General features: G+C 35.1%; 1 long non-coding RNA gene across 6 annotated transcripts; it reads left to right on the top strand.

Moving 5' to 3' along the window:
- Positions 1–2,861: 2,861 nt before the first annotated feature.
- Positions 2,862–19,271, top strand: LOC110640018 (uncharacterized). Of its 6 annotated transcripts, none has more exons than XR_009148238.1 (8): positions 2,862–3,331; positions 4,731–4,822; positions 4,896–4,955; positions 5,124–5,177; positions 15,268–17,017; positions 17,144–17,759; positions 17,840–18,287; positions 18,394–19,271. It is a non-coding gene; the product is annotated as an uncharacterized LOC110640018 (long non-coding RNA). The 6 variants fall into 6 exon arrangements; XR_009148240.1 differs by having other exon boundaries at positions 15,268–17,759; positions 17,840–17,931; positions 18,172–18,287; XR_009148237.1 differs by having other exon boundaries at positions 15,268–17,759; positions 17,840–17,983; positions 18,172–18,287.
- Positions 19,272–19,700: the final 429 nt, after the last annotated feature.

Genomic DNA, 19,700 nt, shown 5'->3' with positions numbered 1-19,700 from the left:
TGAATGTAGTACTTAAATTTCTTTCTAAATTTTGTAACTAATGAATTATTTCCTTTATGATGAGTTTTGTTTGAAAATGAATTGAGTTGATTGCTGGAAATGATTTATCAATTGTTGAGATTGGATGGAGAGATTTTATAAATTGTTTTTGCAGGTAAATTGAAGAACTATTTTTACCCATTTTTAGCCGTAGCCATGCAAATTTTCCATAAAAATTTTAAAATACCTAATTATTACTAAATAAGTTTTATGATACATCCTTGAGTTCAAAACACTTAAGATAAATTTTTATCACCATTCTAAATTTTAAAAATGTATTTGTTTTATCAAAATCCCTTGTAGTGTACTTAATAGATTATCGGTAGGTGAAGTTCGGTAATTTATTAGGTATACTACGGGATCATGTTATACCTTACGGAGGGATAGGGTGTGACAGCACTTCTCTCAAAGAACAAGATCAAGTTTGTTGATGGTTCTCTCCCTTCTCCTACAATTATTGATCCAATGCACTCGGCTTGGGAAAGGTGCTTTCTTGGATCACTAGATCAATTTCACTTGTGATTACGTAACACCCATTACCTGATACATTATTTTTTATTTCAATAACTATTTATATTACTAACTACTATATAGATTAGGCTTTCATATCTTCAATAACACTTCCTGCTAAACTACTATTAATTATATCATTTAATTACTCAAATTTCTTAATTGTAAAAATTTATCTTTTGAAAGTTCAATATAATTTCCTCTTAAAAATAACACTTATTATTTGTACTTTCCAGTAAAATTGATTTTACTCAATTTATACGTGTCAAAAATATATATAACCTTTCCTCAAGTGTGAATTGTATTAGGGGCTACCAGGGACGTGTATGATCCCAATGTTAAATAAATGTGCTCTAGTTTGACTTCTAAACAGAATGATTGATGGAAAAGAAATTACATAATTTTCTCTTGGGTTCCTAACTCTACTAGGACGTGCTTCGTTAGGATCTCTACTCATTCAACTTTTGTGAAAATTGAAAAGAACTTAATCGCTGGAAAAAATTAAAAGCTGTCTTGTGCATTGAAAAGTAAATTTATGCTTGAAAAATAAAGGCCGATCATTGTGAAAAATGTAAATATGTTCATTAAAAAGTAAATCGAGAATTGAGAACTTTGCAAAAAATTAAATTTGTGCATTGGAAAAAGAAATTAATCACTTTAATGAAAAGTAAATTAATTGCTTGGGAAGTGTAAATCTGTGCATTGAAAATGTAAATTGATAACTTTGCAGGAAAATTAAATCATTGTTAGAAAAAGTAAGTTGAGCATTAAAAATTAATTGGGTTGATTGCTTGAAAAGTAAATATATGTAGGAATTGCAAATTGAAATTAGAAATCAAAAGCAGTTTCACAGGAATTGAAATATGGACAAGAAAGTTGCAAATTGCATTGAAAACTAAAGAGATTGCTTGGAATTAAAATGTTTACAGAAGAAAAGTAAGTTGCTTGCTTGAATTGAAAAGTAATGACTGTAATTGAATCTGATGCTAGGCTAAAAATGAGATTGGCTGAACTAGAGAAAAATTGAGCTAAAATATTGTGTCTGTCAGGTGTTGATTGATTGGTTGTGTGTTCTTTGACTAAAACCCAGCACATCTATTTATAGGAGAAAAGCTGCTTGGTGGCCAAGTTTGGTTGGTGACCACTTTTTCCACTACTTACACATTCTTCTCACCACTAACCACTATCCACAACCACCCGCTTACACATTAAATATTAGTAACTGCCCAATAAATAACACCCACTTATATAGGTAATTATTTAACTGGTCTAATTCCAAATAATTAATACCCACTAATTGTTGGTTTGCTACCAATTTTAGCTATGGGCCATGCCATATTAAATAGACAATTTAATTTAATATTTTAGACCCATTAATTAATTGGGACCCAAAAATATTAAAATTAAATTATGGTGTAAATAGATGCCTCCATGTGTATAGCTTGAAAATTTAGGCTGTACACATATAGAGAAGAACTTGAATGTCACCTTGGTAGTCACTCGACTATCTGACTTGAACTGGTCTTAAAATTCTATAGCTCTGATATTTCTATTGTTGACTTGCTTCCATAGAGAAAATTTTGAAGGATTTAATATACTGAATAAAAATGGACAATAATAATAAAGCCAAAATTTTACCCAATAAATTAAATAAAAGAACATTTAATGTTATTAAATAAAAATTAAATAGCGATGTGCAAGCTAAAATTTATTTAATAAAATTAGGTTTGAATTTTTCCTATGACTAGGCTCACATTTTTCTCTTAATTCTTTATTTTATTTTTTTCTCTTTTCTCTTTGTGTGTATATATATATATATGTATGCTACACAATTTTTTTTTTCATAATCTATGGATCAATTTCTTCATAATCCACAGAGACCCTGAAAGTTAAAATAATATGGTATTTTAATTTAGAGACTCATTCACAATTTATTTTTCTCTCACCGAATTACAATCCTATCAACTCTTTTACGAATTTGCAATAAACCCAATCTCTCAATTTCCTCTCTCAATTTCCTTACCCAAACATAATGGACCATCAATTTCATTCAAAGTGGGCTCAATATCATGACTCTCATAAACCCATTAGCTCATCAAATATAATGCGTCCAATCTCTTAGTCCTATTACCTAAACACATTAGACCCATTAACTCTCTCAAATATAATGGACCCAGTCTCAATTCTTTTAGCCCAAAACTAATGGACCAGTCTCACATTTCTCTCACAAATGGGCTCAAATTCACAACTCTCACCCACCCAATCATAAGTCCATTAGTTCTCATAGATACCCAAACCTTCAAAATACACCACACTCACCTTCTCTCTTTCTCAATCGATTTTCCTTTCTCCCTGCTATTCTCTCGCCAACTCTCTCTCCCTCTCCATTGATCTCTCTCTCTCTCACACACACTCTCAATCTCATAATTTTTCTCTTAATTTCCTTCCCAATCACACATAAATCCTAATTTCTTTTTAATTTCTCTCAAAATCCTTCACCATTCTCTCATCCAAATCAAAACCTCATAAATCCATCCCATTGAACCACCATTGGCGGTAGAGAGAGCATTTAAGCAACCAATTTTATTGACCACAAAAAGAAGAGGAAGGAGGGACGCTGACCAAGGAAGAAAGAGGTGGCATAAGGTGAGGGAAGAAGGAGGTAGTGGTGGCACCAAGGAGAAAGGAAGGATGAAAAGAAGAGAGAAAGAAGAAGACAGAAAAGAAAAGAAAAGAGAAGGAAAAGAAAGGGAAGGAAAAAGGAAGAAAATCAAAGGAAAAGGTATGTTTCTCGGACTTTTTGGCAATTTTTTCATTTATCAGAAATTTTTGGATAACAAATCCTTGATTTGAAGAGAATGATATGAAATTGTATGATTTTGAATTTTAAAAAATTTATGGGTAATAGATTATTGATGAATTTGATGAAATTGCATAAATTTTTTTAGTATCGAAAATTTTTGGATAACAAATAGAATTGATAAGACTGATGAATGTAGGTATCAGAATTTTTTGGGTAACGAACATAATTAACGAAATTGATGAATATGGGTATTAGAATTTTTCAGGTAACAAAAAATTAATAAAAACTGATAAACTATGGTATTGGAATTTTTTGGGTAAAGAATTTGATTAGAATGTTGGAATTTGAATATAGGAAAATTTTTGGGTAATGTACTTTTGAATAAAACTGATGAATTTTGAGTATCAAAATTTTTTGGATAACACACCTTTAAATAAACTGTACTGTATTGCATAATTTTTGTCTGTATCATGTAATTGATGGATGATTCTTGCAAATTAAGTTTCTGTGAATTTTTTTGAACCTTTGACTATTGAGAAACCTTGATCACATGTTGAACTTCCGAATTATGTGGCCCAAACTTATATACTTTAAACATCTTGATTATTAATGGTTTGTGTCTTGACTGAGAAAATTTTGGCATAACACATTTTTAGAAGAAATGCTACCAAAATTTATGTAAAATTAAAATGCAACTTATAACATCAATTTTCTTGCTCACCGCAAACTAGTAACCACTGCATAAACTAAAACTTTGCTCCCTTTTTGAGAAATTTTGGACTAAACAATTGCAAACTTGACTTGTGGTACTACCATCAGCTTCACTGCTTGCCCAATATAAACAAACTATAAAACATTCTTTCACAGTTGTACCAACTTAACTTTCACTACACACACCATAAATGTCCTTTATTATTTTCCAAATTGTCTTCCACTAAACTTTATACCAATCCATAACCAAATTTGCACAACAATCAAAGCACTCCACTTCACTCCATGGTACCAAAATTTAGCCCATTTATATCAACTCTAACCATGAAGCTTCCACCATAAATTAGAAAATCAAACCACAATAAAGGAATAATTAATGCACCCCAAAAGAACCTTATCCAAAATCTAAAGAAACTCCTAAAACTCTAGCAAGGCAATTTCATAGAACACATACCCAATGCTAAAATCTAAACCTCAAGTCACATTGCAATTCAACTTAAATACCCAAATCCACTTCCAGTCATTCAACTTCAACACATATAGCTGTCATTTTAACTTGCTCACCATAAATTGATCTGACATAACCAAATCTTCAAGCCAATGAAACTTTAGGGTAATGAGAAATACCTTTCAAGCTGCACTGATAATTGTGCTTACCTTTTCACAGTTAGAATTGGGTTAGCATTTTACTGGAACCCTTGGCAAACTTCTCTCCACCTAGTGTTGCCAGCATGGATAAGTCTTCATCCATCAAACCATGTGAGTATTATTGTCCATTTTGCACATACCATCTGCTCTACTATGGAAATGTTGACTTTCCATGAACTTTTAGGTCTCTCCAGCACAACTATGGAAATGTTGACATCACCTACTGCCACAGCTATCACTCCAGGTACCTCCTCCAACTTTCTTTATTTACAATGAACTTATTGTGACTTGACTTTGCTTGCAGTGACTCCTTTGTTTGTTTTTATGTCATTTGCTCTGGCTAAGCGATTTTTTTTTCATTTTTTTAGATATGATGTAGATTTTTTTCTTTCACGACTCTTCTTTTTTGTAGGTAGCACAGGGTACTTGATCCCTATTCTCAACTCTGCGTACTATTGTACCTTTAGTAAGTCCTTTAGCATAATGACTTGTTACACCTTATCCCTTGTAAGGCATGACATATTCCCGTAGCATATCTAATGAATTATCGAACTACACCCACCAATAACCCATTAAATATACTACAAGGGATTTTAAACAAAACATAACATTTTATTTAATCTTTATTTTGTGGAAAACTGCATTGTGGTGGTTAAAACTTTAGTAAAACCTAAAATTTATAACCTGTTGAAATCATAAAATAAATCAAGTAAAAGATTTCCTTCAACCCGTTTCACAAGCATAATAAATTCAATTATATTTCAAGTAGACATTCATTAGAGGAAGTAAATTTAATATTACAAAAGTTACATTTGCATAAGTCTAAAAATGAAGTACAAATATTTACAAACTCAAAATGCTTTAGCAATGTAATGTTTTTTAATATAAACTGCTTAATGTTCGTACATCCATACATATAGTTATAAAATACATCAAAAGGAAATTACGGGGGTATACCTACTATATATACCCACAGTCAATACAAAATGCTGCTTCCAAGTCTCTCACTCGGTAGCCTTCTCCTTTTCCTTACCTGCGACAACATAAATAAGCTATCTCTGAGTATATGACTCAGTGGTGCACAACTAAGAATTTCAAAACTTAAAATAAAGCACAATTTGTCAAAATATAATAAAACATATTTTCCACAAGCATGAAAACATCACAATAGTTCTAAGTCCATAGAAACCATTTATTGAAATCACCTTTCAAAAGAGAAATCATACTTCACAAATCACAATTCACAAAGCACAAATGTTGTCAACATCAATACACAGTTTAGACCATGACACAAAATTTCACGTTCAATGCCGTGTTGTACACCATGGCAAAGCAAATTAACCTCACTAATCGTTATTAATGAGGGAAGGGCTAGCAAGCTAATGAGTACTCATATAGTCTCACCCTACTAACAGTTATTACTGGGGGACATAATCATAATCAAATATCAAATACCAAGTAGCCATTACTACTGGAGAGTTCCGAAAGGGATTTTCATGCTAACTGTGGTTTCAAAACAATTTCAAAAGTTTCTCAATCAACAATCACATTTGCAACCCAATAAACACATTTAAATCATCATAAAACCCATATAGAGGCGGCAACACCCAAATTTCTCAAATGTAAGAGAAAAACCATATCTCATTCCAAATTAAACTCATTCAAAGCAAACTTATTCAAATCAATTTACAAGGTCAAAACAAAGAAAAAGGTTAATTGTGCCCAAACCTTCAATAATTGTCCTTTCTTGTTACTTACTTCTCCTTGTTCGTCTCAACTTCTTTTTCTACTGAAAATACACAAATAGAATACCTCAATACTCATCTCAATTGCTGCCAAGTACTCATTACATGAATGTCTAATGCATCCCAACTTAGCTTTGTAAATTTTAAAGAGTTTTGGAATGTGGATAGCTTGGTGCCCCAATCTTTGAACCAAATTTTAACCTAGTTCCCATTATACTTTGGTAAGGTGTTCTTTATGAAAACTGTTCCTCTAGGTCTCAAATTTATTTTCCTTTTTGAATTATCTAATTTGGAGTTATGTAGCTCAATTTATGATTAAATCAATAGTTAGTGTTCACGTGGGCAGATTCTGGCAGATTTATTGACCCAAATTTGCTCAGTAATTTAATTGAGTTAAGTTCATAATTTGGCCTTAAGTTATTCATATAAAATATTCTACTATGTTTCATGTCTCCATTGGTTTAAGAATCACCTAAATTGGAGTTTTCTAGAGTGAGTTATAATAATTCAAAATTTACTATTCACGTGCACCAATTCTGCAGCTTCTACGTTCTAGTAGATTGGTTGACCCAACTTTGCTTAGGAGATTGGTTGACCCAACTTTACTTAGCAATTTGGTTGGGTTAAGTTCATAATTTAATCTTAAGTTCTTCATATGAAATCTTCTACTATGTTTCAGGTTTCCATCGATTCAAGAATCACATAAATTGGAGTTTTCTAGAGAGAGTTATGACAATGTAAAATCTACTATTCATGTGGTCATACTGTTAGTGTCCAAAATTCCACCTCCAGGTTCCAGGCTCATTTAGGGCAGCTTAAGTTCATTTTCTAAATAGGTTATCTTCATGAAAGTTCTAGCCTTATGCTTAAGTTTCATTTTCAATTGGTTTCACACCAATTGGAGTTGTGTAGCTCAACTTATGAGCTGCCAAGCACATTGGACTTAATGTCCAGAAATTCTGCCCTAAGGTTCAATTGTCATCTCCCTTAATTGCTTCTACTAACCAACCTCAATTCACATTTAATTCACCCCAAATGACCATAATTTAACATTAATATATCCTTACCACTTCATTTTCTAAAACCCCCAAAATTTTCCAAAACCCTAGTTTGCAATTTCCCTAATCCATACCATTTCATTACTTCCATTCATCTTATAAATGTCAATTCACCCTCAAGGCACCTGAAATGACCATAATTAGGTCCTACAAACCTCAATTGCATAGCACCACATAAAAGCCCTAATTTCCCATGAACCCTAATCTTCCATTTTCTAATTTATGAAATTCCCATGAAATTTCACTACCCCAAACAGGTATACTACTTCAATTAAACTTGAATTCATCATCAATTTAGCTAAAACACATCAAATCCTAAGTTTTCTCAAAGTAGATCAAAATTTCATGGTGTAAATTTCAATAAACAATTCTTTCATTTTTCATATTATTTTCACTAGTTCAACCCTAATTCCATGAGCATAAGCTAATTTTGGTTAGAAGGGAGACTTACCTCTAATTGAGCTTTTCCAATCTTCAATTTCTCATCTAAATCTCTTATTCTTCTTGCTTAAATCCTTTAATCAAAGAGCACTTTGTTGTTTTCTACTAATTAGATGGAAAACCCATGGATGAAAGGTGGGAAATCAAGGCTTGAGAGGGATTGTTGATGGTGGATGGAAGAAAAGAGAAAGAGAGTGTGTGGGAGAGGGTGGCGGCACATGAAGGAAAGAAGAAGGGAAATGGCTTTTTTTTTTTGTAATTTTAATTAATTGTCTTGTCTCTTATATATTTATCCCCAAACATTAGTTTATTTAAATTAAAATTTTAATTGTGTCATAAAGGTAATTAAACTTAAACTTTTATTTCTTTTCTCTTCTTTTTACATTTACACTTAATTTTTCCTCAAAATTTCTTCATAATTCATTATATTATTTTCATTTAATTTAATTAATATTTTGGTCAAAAATCAACTCTTGAAGTGAATTGACCAAAATGCCCCTCATCGGGTCATAATCATTCTTTTTCATAATACCAGATGAGTCCTTTGGTCCTTGGTTCACTTGAATTTTTATTGTGTCTATCTCAATTAATTTTCCTTTTTTTTTTTGGTCCTCAAAGTGTCTTTGAATAGTACTAGTTACAGACCAAAAATGGTACTATTCAGAGCTCAGAAGTTCGGGCTATTACAATTCTCCCCTCCTTAAAAATAAAATTTCGTCCTCAAAATTTACCTGGTCGCAGTCTCTGAATAGCTGTGGGTGTTGCCTCCTCATGTCCTCCTCATGCTCCCATGTAGCCTCCTGGCCTAAAAGATGGTTCCACAACACTTTACTAGAAGTATCTGCTTGTTCCTTAACTACTTCACCTCATATGCCAAGATTTTTGTGGCTCTTCATCATATGTTAGGCCTGGATTCACCTCAATCTTCTCTACTGGCAAAATGTGAGAGGGGTCTAATCTGTACCTCCTCAACATGGAGACATGAAAGACATTATGAATCTTTTCCAACTCTGGAGGCAATGCAAGTCTGTATGCTAGCGGACCCACTCTTTTTAGAACCTTATATGGCCCAATGAAGCGAGGACTCAATTTTTCGTTTCTACCAAATCTCATGATCTTCTTCCAAGGAGAAACTTTAAGGAATACTTTGTCACTCACAGTATACTGAATATCTCTTCTCTTCAGATCAATGTAGGACTTTTGTCTATCCGATGCCGCCTTGAGTCTGTCTCTAATGAGCTTAATCTTTTCTTCTGCCTGCTGCACAAGTTCGGGGCTAATTATCTTCCTCTCACCCCCTTCATCCCACACACAAGGGAGTTTTACACTTTCTGCCGTATAAAGCTTCATATGGAGGCATCCCAATACTCGATTGATAGCTGTTGTTGTAAGCAAATTCAATCAAAGGAAAGTGTGAATCCCAACTTCCTTCAAATTCAATCACATAAGCCTGAAGCATGTCCTCCAAAATCTGAATGATTCTTTCAGACTGGCCATCTGTCTGTGGATGGAATGCTGTACTGAAGTTTAATCTAGTTCCTAGGGCTTTTTGAAGACTACCCCAGAACCTAGAAGTGATCCTTGGATCTCTATCTGATATAATAGACACTGGCACTCCATGTAACCTCACCACTTCATTAATGTACAATTTAGCCAATCTTTCTAGACTGTAATTCATCCTCATTGGCAAAAAGTGTGCAGATTTGGTCAATCTATCAACAATAACCCAAACTGTATCATGATTCTTCTGTGTACGTGGAAGTCCTATTATGAAATCCATAGTAATTCTCTCCCATTTTTACTTGGGAATTAGCAATGGTGGCACTTGGTGTTCTACCTTTACTTGCTGACAAGCTAGGCATTTGGCAACATATTCTGCAATGTCCTTCTTCATTCCCCTCCACCAATAGTGCTCTTTTATGGTTCTGTACATTTTGGTTCCACCAGGGTGCATAGCAAAAGGTGAATCATGTGCTTCTTTTAAAATGACCTACCTCAATTCAACATTATCAGGGATGCACATTCTGCCTTGTTGTAGCAACAAGCTCTCATCATTCATAGACAACTCTAGTTTCTTGCCATCCCTAGCCTCTTCCATCAATTTTAGGTACTTCTCATCATTCTGAGTAGCTGTTTTAATTTGATCAATCAACATTGACTTCACTTGCCAAGTAACTACCACCTGACCATCTTTATCAATCTCTAAATTGGCATGTAAAGTCCTCAAGCCATGTACCATGGATAAAGGTGAAACTCTCAAACTAGCCATGGTCTTACAACTTAAGGCATCTGCCACCACATTAGCTTTCCTAGGTTGATAGTCATAGTATTTTATCAACTCTAACCACCTCTTCTGCCTTAAATTCAACTCCTTCTGTGTGCCCAAGTACTTCAAACTTTTATGATCTTTGTATATATAACATTTTTCCCCAAACAAGTAATATCTCCAGATCTTCAAGGCAAAGACAATGGCTGCTAGCTCTAGGTCATGTATAGGATAATTCATCTCATGTGGTTTAAGATGGCGAGAAGCATAGGCAATGACGTTTCTGTCTTGCATCAACACATAGCCCAATCCATTATGAGAAGCATCACTGTATATGATATACTCTTTACCTAAAGTAGCCAAAGTTAAGACTGGAGCTTCAGTTAAAGACCTCTTCAACTCATCAAAACTCTCCTTGCACTGATTAGTCCACTGAAATTTTACATCCTTCCTAAGTAGCTTAGTCAGTGGAGATGCTAACATGGAGAATCCTTTCATAAATCTGCGGTAATACCCAGCTAAACCATGGAAACTCCAAACTTCAGTGACATTCCTGGGTGGCTTCCAATTAAGAATAGCTTCTACTTTGCTAGGATCCACTTGGATACCCTTTGCAGATACAATATGCCCCAAAAATGTAATCTCCTTTAGCTAAAACTCATATTTCGACAGTTTGGCATACAACTGTTTCTCCAATAAAGTCTACAATATTATCCTCAATTGCTTATCATGTTCCTCTGCATTCTTTGAGTACACCAAAATATCATCAATTAACACCACAATAAATTGATCCAAATATGGCCTAAAAATAGTGTTCATTAGGCTTATAAAAGCAGCTGGAGCATTAGTCAACCTGAATGGCATCACTAAGAACTCATAGTGGCCATACCGAGTCCTAAAGGCAGTTTTAGGAATACTCTGCTCCTGCACCCTCAACTGGTAGCATTCCGATATCAAATCAATCTTGGAGAATACAGTTGCATCCTTCAGCTGATCAAATAGATCATTAATCTGTGGTAGAGGATATATATTCTTTATGGTCACCTTATTCAACTGTCTGTAGTCTATGCATAGATAGAGAGTGCCATCCTTCTTCTTCACAAACAATACTGGTGCTCCTTAAGGTGACACACTAGGGTGGATGAAACCCTTATCTAGCAATTCCTGCAATTGCACCTTTAAGTCTTTTAACTCAGCAGGTGCCATCCTGTAAGGAGTGATGGAAATTGGTTCCACACCAGGCATAATCTCAATGTCAAACTGCACCTCTCTCTTTGGAGGCAATCCCGACAATTCTTCCGAAAAGACATCCAAAAAATCACATATAGTAGGAATATCCCTTAATTCTGGGCTCCCTACTTGGGTGTCTATCACATGGGCCAAATATGCTTCACACCCTTTCTAATCATCTTTCTAGCAAGTGCAGCTGAAATAATGTTGGATGGCAATAATTGCCTCTCTCCGTGTATCACTACATCTGCGTACTCGGGAAGACCAAAAGTGATTGTCTTCAACCTACAGTCAATCATGGCATGATGCCTGGCTAACAAATCCATGCTCAAAATGATATCATAATCTTGGAAGGGCATTTCGATTAAATTCAATAGGAATGTTTGTCCTTGGATTATCGAAGGACAATCCTTATACAATTTTTTAACCCTAACCTCCTAGCCTAACGGACTAGTCATAAGCACATCAAAGTCCATTTTCAAACAAGGGATGGCAGCAGAACATACAATCTTAGCACTAGCATACAAATGCATAGAGCCCGGATTAAATAACACATATACATCTCTACTAAAGATGGAGAAAGTACCAACAACTACATCTGAGGTCTCTACTTCCTCCCTCTGGCGCATAGTGTACACCTTGGCTGGTGCACCTCTTTATTCTGGTTGGCTCACTATGCCCTGACTGCCAGAAGTGCTACCTCTATCCCTACCTCAGCCTTTACTGACTGTCTGTAGTCCTCTGGAGGCAAAACCTTGAACAGATCTCTCAGTGGTGGTAGGTGGCCCAAATCTGTGGGTAATAGTATAATCTCTAGCAAAATGCCCACTTCCACCACAGTTGTAGCAAGCACCTATGGCCTTATAACATACTCCTCCATGTGTCTTGCCACAGGTCTCATAGGTACGGATAGGAAAGGAACCCCTAAATGTCTGCTAACTGGATCTAGGTGGCCTCTGCCTTGAGAATTTCCCCCACCAGATCCTCTGTTACTCGGTCCCCCAAAGCTCTTTCTCTTGCCCGAACCACTGCTAGAAGCTTGACTAGAAGTCTTCCCACTCTTATTTTTTCTTCAATTCCCTTTTTAATGGCCCCTTCTGACTCAATTCTTTCTAATTCCAGAGCTTGGGATATCAGTTCTGAGAAGTTATCATGTCAAAACCTAACCACTTGCAGTATCAGACTAGGTCTCAACCCGACCTCAAACCATTTGCATCTGTCCCTGGTGGTGGTAAGTAGACTTCTAGCATAGTGACTCAGGTGAGAGAACTCCCTCTCATACTCTGCTATAGTCTTGTCCCCTTGTTTCAGACTTAAAAACTCCTAAAGCTTCATATCCACATATGTATCAGGAACATACTTCTGTCTAAACTCCCTTAAAAAGTCATCCCATATCAACACTGGGGGCTCAGCCAAACTGTGGGGAATGGTCTTCCACCACTCATATGCATCTCCATGCAGTAGGGAAACTGAGTATTCGAACTTCAGATCATTTATGCTGTGTAATTTCTTGAATATCCTCTCCATTCTCTCAAGCTATTATTCTGCTTCCAATGGATCTACTGTACCCTTGAACTTTATTGCCCCATACTTCATTAACTTTTTTGCCCCATACTTCATTAACTTTTCATACTGTATGGCTGGGGGTGGTGGTTGCACTGGAGGTGCTTTTATTGGAGCTTGGATAGGTATATTGCCAGCCATTTCTTGAAATAGTGTAGCCATCTGCTGAGTGAACTGAGCAGAAAACTGCATGGGCAAGAAGAGTGCAACTGACTCACTGGAATTTTGAGGAACTGGGGCCTCCCCCTGTAACTCAGCTACTACAGATTGCTCTACGGTGTGATCCCCCTCTTCCATGATGAATCACAAAGAATTTTACTCCCTGAACAACTAACACAAGGAGGTTTCCCTCACTTAGTCCATATTCATGATGTAATGCACTATATGTATCAATTAATGATAATTGAGCAGTTGTACTTATCAAAATATTTCAAATATGAAATTAAAAACTTGTATGAAAACCAAAGCTCTGATACTACTAAAACATATCACACCTTATCCCTTGTAAGGCATGACATGTTTCCGTAGCATATCTAATGAATTACAGAACTACACCTACCGATAACCTATTAAATATACTATAAAGGATTTTAAACTAAACATAACATTTTATTTAATCTTTATTTTACGGAAAACTACATTATGGTGGTTAAAACTTTAGAAAAATCCAAAATTTATAACCTGTTGAAATCATAAAATAAATCAAATAAAAGATTTCATTCAATCTGTTTCACAAGCATAATAAATTTAATTATATTTCAAGTAGACATTCATTAGATGAAGTAAACTTAATATTACAAAAGTCAAAATAAAGTACAAATATTTACAAACTCAAAATGCTTTAGCAATGTAATGCTTTTTAATACAAGCTGCTCAATATTCGTACATCCATACATATAGATACAAATTACATCAAAAGGAAATTACAGGGGTGTATATCTACTATATATACCCACAATCAATACAAAATGCTGCTTCCAAGTCTCTTACTTAGCAGCCTTCTCCTTTCCCTTACCTGCGACAGCATAAATAAGCTATCACTGAGTATATCACTCAGTGGTGCACAACTAAGAATTTCAAAACTTAAAATAACGCACAACTTGTCAAAACATAATAAATTATATTTTCCATAAGCATGAAAATATCACAATAGTTCTAAGTCCATAGAAACTATTTATTAAAATCACCTTTCAAATGAGAAATCATACTTCACAAATCACAATTCACAAAGCATAAGTGTTGCCAACATTAACACACAGGTTAGACTATGACACAAAATTTCACAATCAATGTCGTGTTGTACACCACGACAAAGCAAATCAACCTCATTAACCATTATTAATGAGGGAAGGGCTAGCTAGCTAATGAGTACTCATATAGTCTCACCCCACTAACAGTTATTACTGGGGGACATAATCATAATAAAATATCAAACCCCAAGTAGCTGTTACTACTGGGGAGCTCCAAAAGGGACTGTCATGCTAACTGTGATTTCAAAACAATTTTCAAAAGTTTCTGAATCAACAATCACATTTGCAACCCAATAAACACATTCAAATCTTCATAAAACCCATATAGAGGTGGCAACACCCAAATTTATCAAATGCAAGAGAAAAACCATATCTCATTCTAAATTAAACTCATTCAAATCAATTTACAAGGTTAAAACAAAGAAAAAGGTTAGTTGTGCACAAACCTTTAATAATTCTCCTTTCTCGTTACTTATTTTTCCTTGTCTGTTCTAACTTCTTTTTCTACTGAAAACACACAAATAGAATACCCCAATACTCATCTCAATTGCTGCCAAGTACACATTACATGAATATCTAATGCATCCTAAGTTAGCTTTGTAAAATTGAAAGAGTTTTGGATTTTAAGCAGCTTGGTGCCCTAATCTTTGAACCAAATTTTTACCTAGTTCCCATCATAATTTGGTGAGGTTTTCTTCATGAAAACTATTCCTCTAAGTCTCAAATTTATTTTCCTTTTTGAATCACCTAATTTAGACTTCTTTAGCTCAAGTTATGATTAAATCAATAGTTAGTGTTCACGTGGGCAGATTCTAACAGATTTATTGACCTAACTTTGCTTAGTAATTTGATTGAGTTAAGTTCATAATTTGGCCTTAAGTTCTTCATATGAAATATTCTACTATGTTTCAAGTTTCCATTGGTTCAGGAATCAACTAAATTGGAGTTTTTTAGAGTGAGTTATAACAATTCAAAATTTACTGTTTGTGTACCAATTTTACAGCTTCCAGATTCTGGCAGATTGGTTGACTCAACTTTGCTCAGCAATTTGATTGGGTTAAGTTCATAATTTGGTCTTAAGTTCTCCATATGAAATATTCTACTATGTTTCAGGTTTCCATCAATTCAAGAATCACCTAAATTGGAGTTTTCTAGAGAGAGTTATGATAATGCAAAGTTTACTATTTACGTGGTCACACTGTCAGTGTCCAGAATTCCACCTCTAGGTTCAAGGCTCATTTAGGGCAGCTTAAGGTCATTTTATGGGTAGGGTATCTTCATGAAAGTTCTATCCTATGTCTTAAGTTTCATTTCCAAATGATTTTACACCAATTGGAGTTATGTAGCTCAACTTATGAGCTGCCAAGCACACTAGACTCAGTGTCTAGAAATTCTGTCTTAAGGTTCAATTGTCACTTCCCTTAATTACTTCCACTAAATATCCTCAATTCACATTTAATTCACCCCAAATGATCATAATTTAACATTAATACATCCTTAGCACTTTATTTTCCAAAACTCCTAAATTTTCCAAAACCCTAGTTTGCAATTTCCCTAATCCATACCATTTCATTACTTCCATTCATCCTATAAATGTCAATTCACCCTCAAGGCACCTCAAATGACCATAATTAGGTCCTATAAACCTTAATTGCATAGCACCACATAAAAGCCCTAATTTCCCATGAACCCTAATATTCCATTTTCTAATTTATGAAATTCCCATAAAATTTCACTACCCCAAACATGTATACTACTTTAATTAAACTTGAATTTATCATCAATTTAGCTAAAACACATCAAACCTCAAGTTTTCCCAAAGTGGACCAAAATTTCATGGTGTAAATTTCAATCAATAATTCTTTCATTTTTCATATTATTTTCACTAGTTCAACCTTAATTCCATGAGCTTAAGCTAATTTAGGTTGGAAGGGAGACTTACCTTTAATTAAGGTTTTCTAATCTTCAATTTCTTTTCCAAATCTCTTGTTCTTCTTGCGTAAATCCTTCAATCAAAGAGCACTTTGTTGTTTTCTGCTAATTAGGTGGAAAACCCATAGATGAAAGGTGGGAAATCAAGGGTTGAGAGGGATTATTGATGTTGGATTGAAGAAAAGAGAGAGAGAGAGTGTGGGAGAGGGTGGTGGCACATGAAGGAAAGAAGAAGGGAAATGACTTTTTTTTTTTTAATTTTAGTTAATTGTCTTGTCTCTTATATATTTCTCCCTAAAAATTAGTTTATTTAAATCAAAATTTTAATTGTGTCATAAAGGTAATTAAACTTAAGTTTTTATTTCTTTTCTTTTTACATTTATACTTAATTTTTCCTCAAAATTTCTTCATAATTCAATATATTATTTTCATTTAATTTAATTAACATTTTGGTAAAAATCAACTCTTTAAGTGAATTGATCAAAATGCCCCTCATCGAGTCATAATCCTTCTTTTTCATAATACCCGATGAGTCCTTAGGTCTTTAGTTCACTTGAATTTTTATTGTGTCTATCTCAATTAATTTCCCTTTTTTTTTTGTCCTCAAAGTGTCTTTGAATAGTACTAGTTACAGACCAAAAATGATACTATTTAGAGCTTGGAGGTTCGGGGTGTTACATGACTTGCTTCTCAAATGCTTTTTTTCTGAGCTAGCTATTTCGTTTTCACAAATCACTGTAGCTAAACTTTCTTCCATGGGCCTATCCAATCCTCAAGCCAATCCACCACTGGCTGCTACTGTTATTCCAAATGACCCCCGGGTAAGTGTATTATTATCACCATCAACCTATCTTTCAATGTTCACACCATAACTTGCTCTTATTCTTCCTTGAATAGGGCCACCATTATCATTTCTTTTAATCCTCTTTATTCTTATTTATACCCAGTTGCTACCTTTGATGAAGCTGCTCAATGTGTCCTGCCCTATCCATTATCTAGCTCATATGAGATTCTTCTGGGCAAACAATCTGCTTCATGGGACCTTGGTTGCATGAAATCATAGCCCCAACTACATGATAGCTAGACAGAATGAGTTGAATGCCTTGCCCCAAAAATGAGTAAACATGGAAAAATATGCACTTGATGAGGCTGATAAACTTGAGCTTGGTTAATGTTGTCTGTGATGAACCACTGTTGACTGCTCTATTACCACTCTAGTCCTGACATTGCAACTGTTACTTGCATTGGGACCCATGTCTATCACTTTGAGAGTTGTAGCAGCTCTTACTGGCCTTCAGTTGGCCTCGTACTTCTCTTTATGGCTATGAGCTATATCTTCACTGCTTGTTTGCACGTCAGCTAGGATATGTTTAGGTTATCGCTTACCTTTTTGCTGTCTGATGGGCTAGCCTTTGCTAATAGGATGAGATACACTTTAGCAAATGACATTAGTCATGCGACCAGTGAGGACTAGAGAACATTAGTCCCTTTTAGCTTATGACATTCTTGAGTTCTCTGAATGGTGGAAGATTCGAGCAAAGACTTTCCTCATTCCCCAATTAGGTATGGCCCAAAACTGTTTTGTTTCTTAGCTTTTTTTTTTTTTTTTTTCCTGTTATTGTGTACTAACCATGTTCGTACAGGTCATGCATTAAACTCTCCAACCCCAAAGAAAGCAGAGCCAACTGCCACTCCATCCATGATTAAGATCAACATGCCATAGAGTTCTACCAAGGTTACCTCACCTCTCTAGTGATCATTCCATATTATAGAGCATCTACCTCCAGGTGGAGTCAGCTTGTCAGAGACTATTGAAATTATTGGCTATGATATTCTAGAACAGACTCCTTAGGCTCCATTAGATATCTCAATTGTGAAGCCACTAGCTACACTTACTTCTTCTGACTTTCGACCTCTCACTAGCCAGGATGACAGCCTAATGAAATATGTTGATGAAGTTTATGCTATGCTTCAGGTTGAAGAATTGGTGCTTGGTTTTATATCTATTGAGGAGGATCCTATAGGCCAACTTATGAATCTGGCAACAGTCCCAAAAAGGATCCTTCTAGCTTTACAACTATTGCCTTCAAGGTATCTCCTTCACTTCATTAGTTTTCCTTAATACAATTAGTTGCTAATTCTGTCTTTGTTTGTCTTAGGTCTTAATGATTCTTTTCTTTCCATTGTCTACCTTCAGGTTGTCAAAGTTCTCTAAGTTTAAGAGTCCACTGGCCAGATAGGATCTCTTGTTCTTATCCACCTTAGCAATTACTTCACCATCATTAGATCCTATACTTAATCCAGCTATAGTCCGGGAAGCTCAGGAGTGCTTCTGTCAACTTTTGGCTCTGCTATTAGATCAAATATCTGCTAATGGCCTTGCACATGCTAACAACTCGATTACACTTCTGCTATAGATTCCCTTATCTAACAATGTTCGAGCCCATCTACGAACTCTCCATACAGATCTGACACATCTCTTTAAGAGCTCTGAAGGAGTTACTTTAGACGATATCTCCTTAGAACAACAGTTGAAAGAGTTCTAGGATTGCAAGACAGAGGCTAAACAGGTAGAAGCTACCATCCTTGCTCATAGTGACACAGGTGTTCAGCTCAAAACTGAACTCCAGGCTAGAGAATAGAGGATAGCCAAGCTCATTGCAGAATTACAGAAAGAGTATGTTGAGGCTCGTAACACCATGGCTTAGCTAGTCAACATCTCTAGGCTTTGGTCAGAACAAGAAACTCATATCCAGGGCTTAGTAGTATCCCTGAGTTCCAGCTTCTAGCAAGCTAAGGAGAGCCTTTCACAGAGGCAACATCTTGCTGGATAGAGGAGAGAGCATACTCAGCACTGGGACTGCCTTCGAACTTCTTTGAATGTCAGCTTCCTGTGATTGTGTCGAGGTCCACTTTTTTGATGCACTTGTTTTCATTTTCCATCTCTATTATAGACTTGTATACCTGTGTAATCGACTTTTGAATTTTAACTTGGTTTTGTTGATGGATGGGTCGAGCCTTGATTATTTTTTGCTATGAACTGCTGAGTAAGGCTATACCCTTTTGCTTTGCTAATTGTTGATCAGAGCTGAGCTCTTTGATGTGCCACTGTCACCCACTACACTATATATGAACTATTTTTCAGTAGGTACCCAATAGGATGCAAAGCTCTTTTACGAAGCCTCACATATTAACTTACCCAAAGAAGATAGATTATTACAAGGAAGTTGATGGCTATTGAGGCTAATTTCAAATAAATGGAGTGCCATTTCAACGATCAGCCATTAAGATCATATTTTTCTTCCTCTTAGCTTCCTTTTGGCACCTGCCATACTCGTTTTGGACACTAGATGATAGTGACATCCAATGAAAGGATAAGATTTCTTAGTTGATTTTAAGAGATCAAAGAGTATTTGTGAAAATGACCTTCACATTTGTAATCATTGGCTCCTAGGCATTATAGAAGTTTGCTCATATTAGCAAAACTCTATCGATGATTGCACA

This window comes from Hevea brasiliensis, chromosome 4, assembly GCF_030052815.1.
Source record: "Hevea brasiliensis isolate MT/VB/25A 57/8 chromosome 4, ASM3005281v1, whole genome shotgun sequence".
Classification (NCBI taxonomy): domain Eukaryota; kingdom Viridiplantae; phylum Streptophyta; class Magnoliopsida; order Malpighiales; family Euphorbiaceae; genus Hevea; species Hevea brasiliensis.
This window is presented reverse-complemented; position numbering and strand designations above follow the sequence as displayed.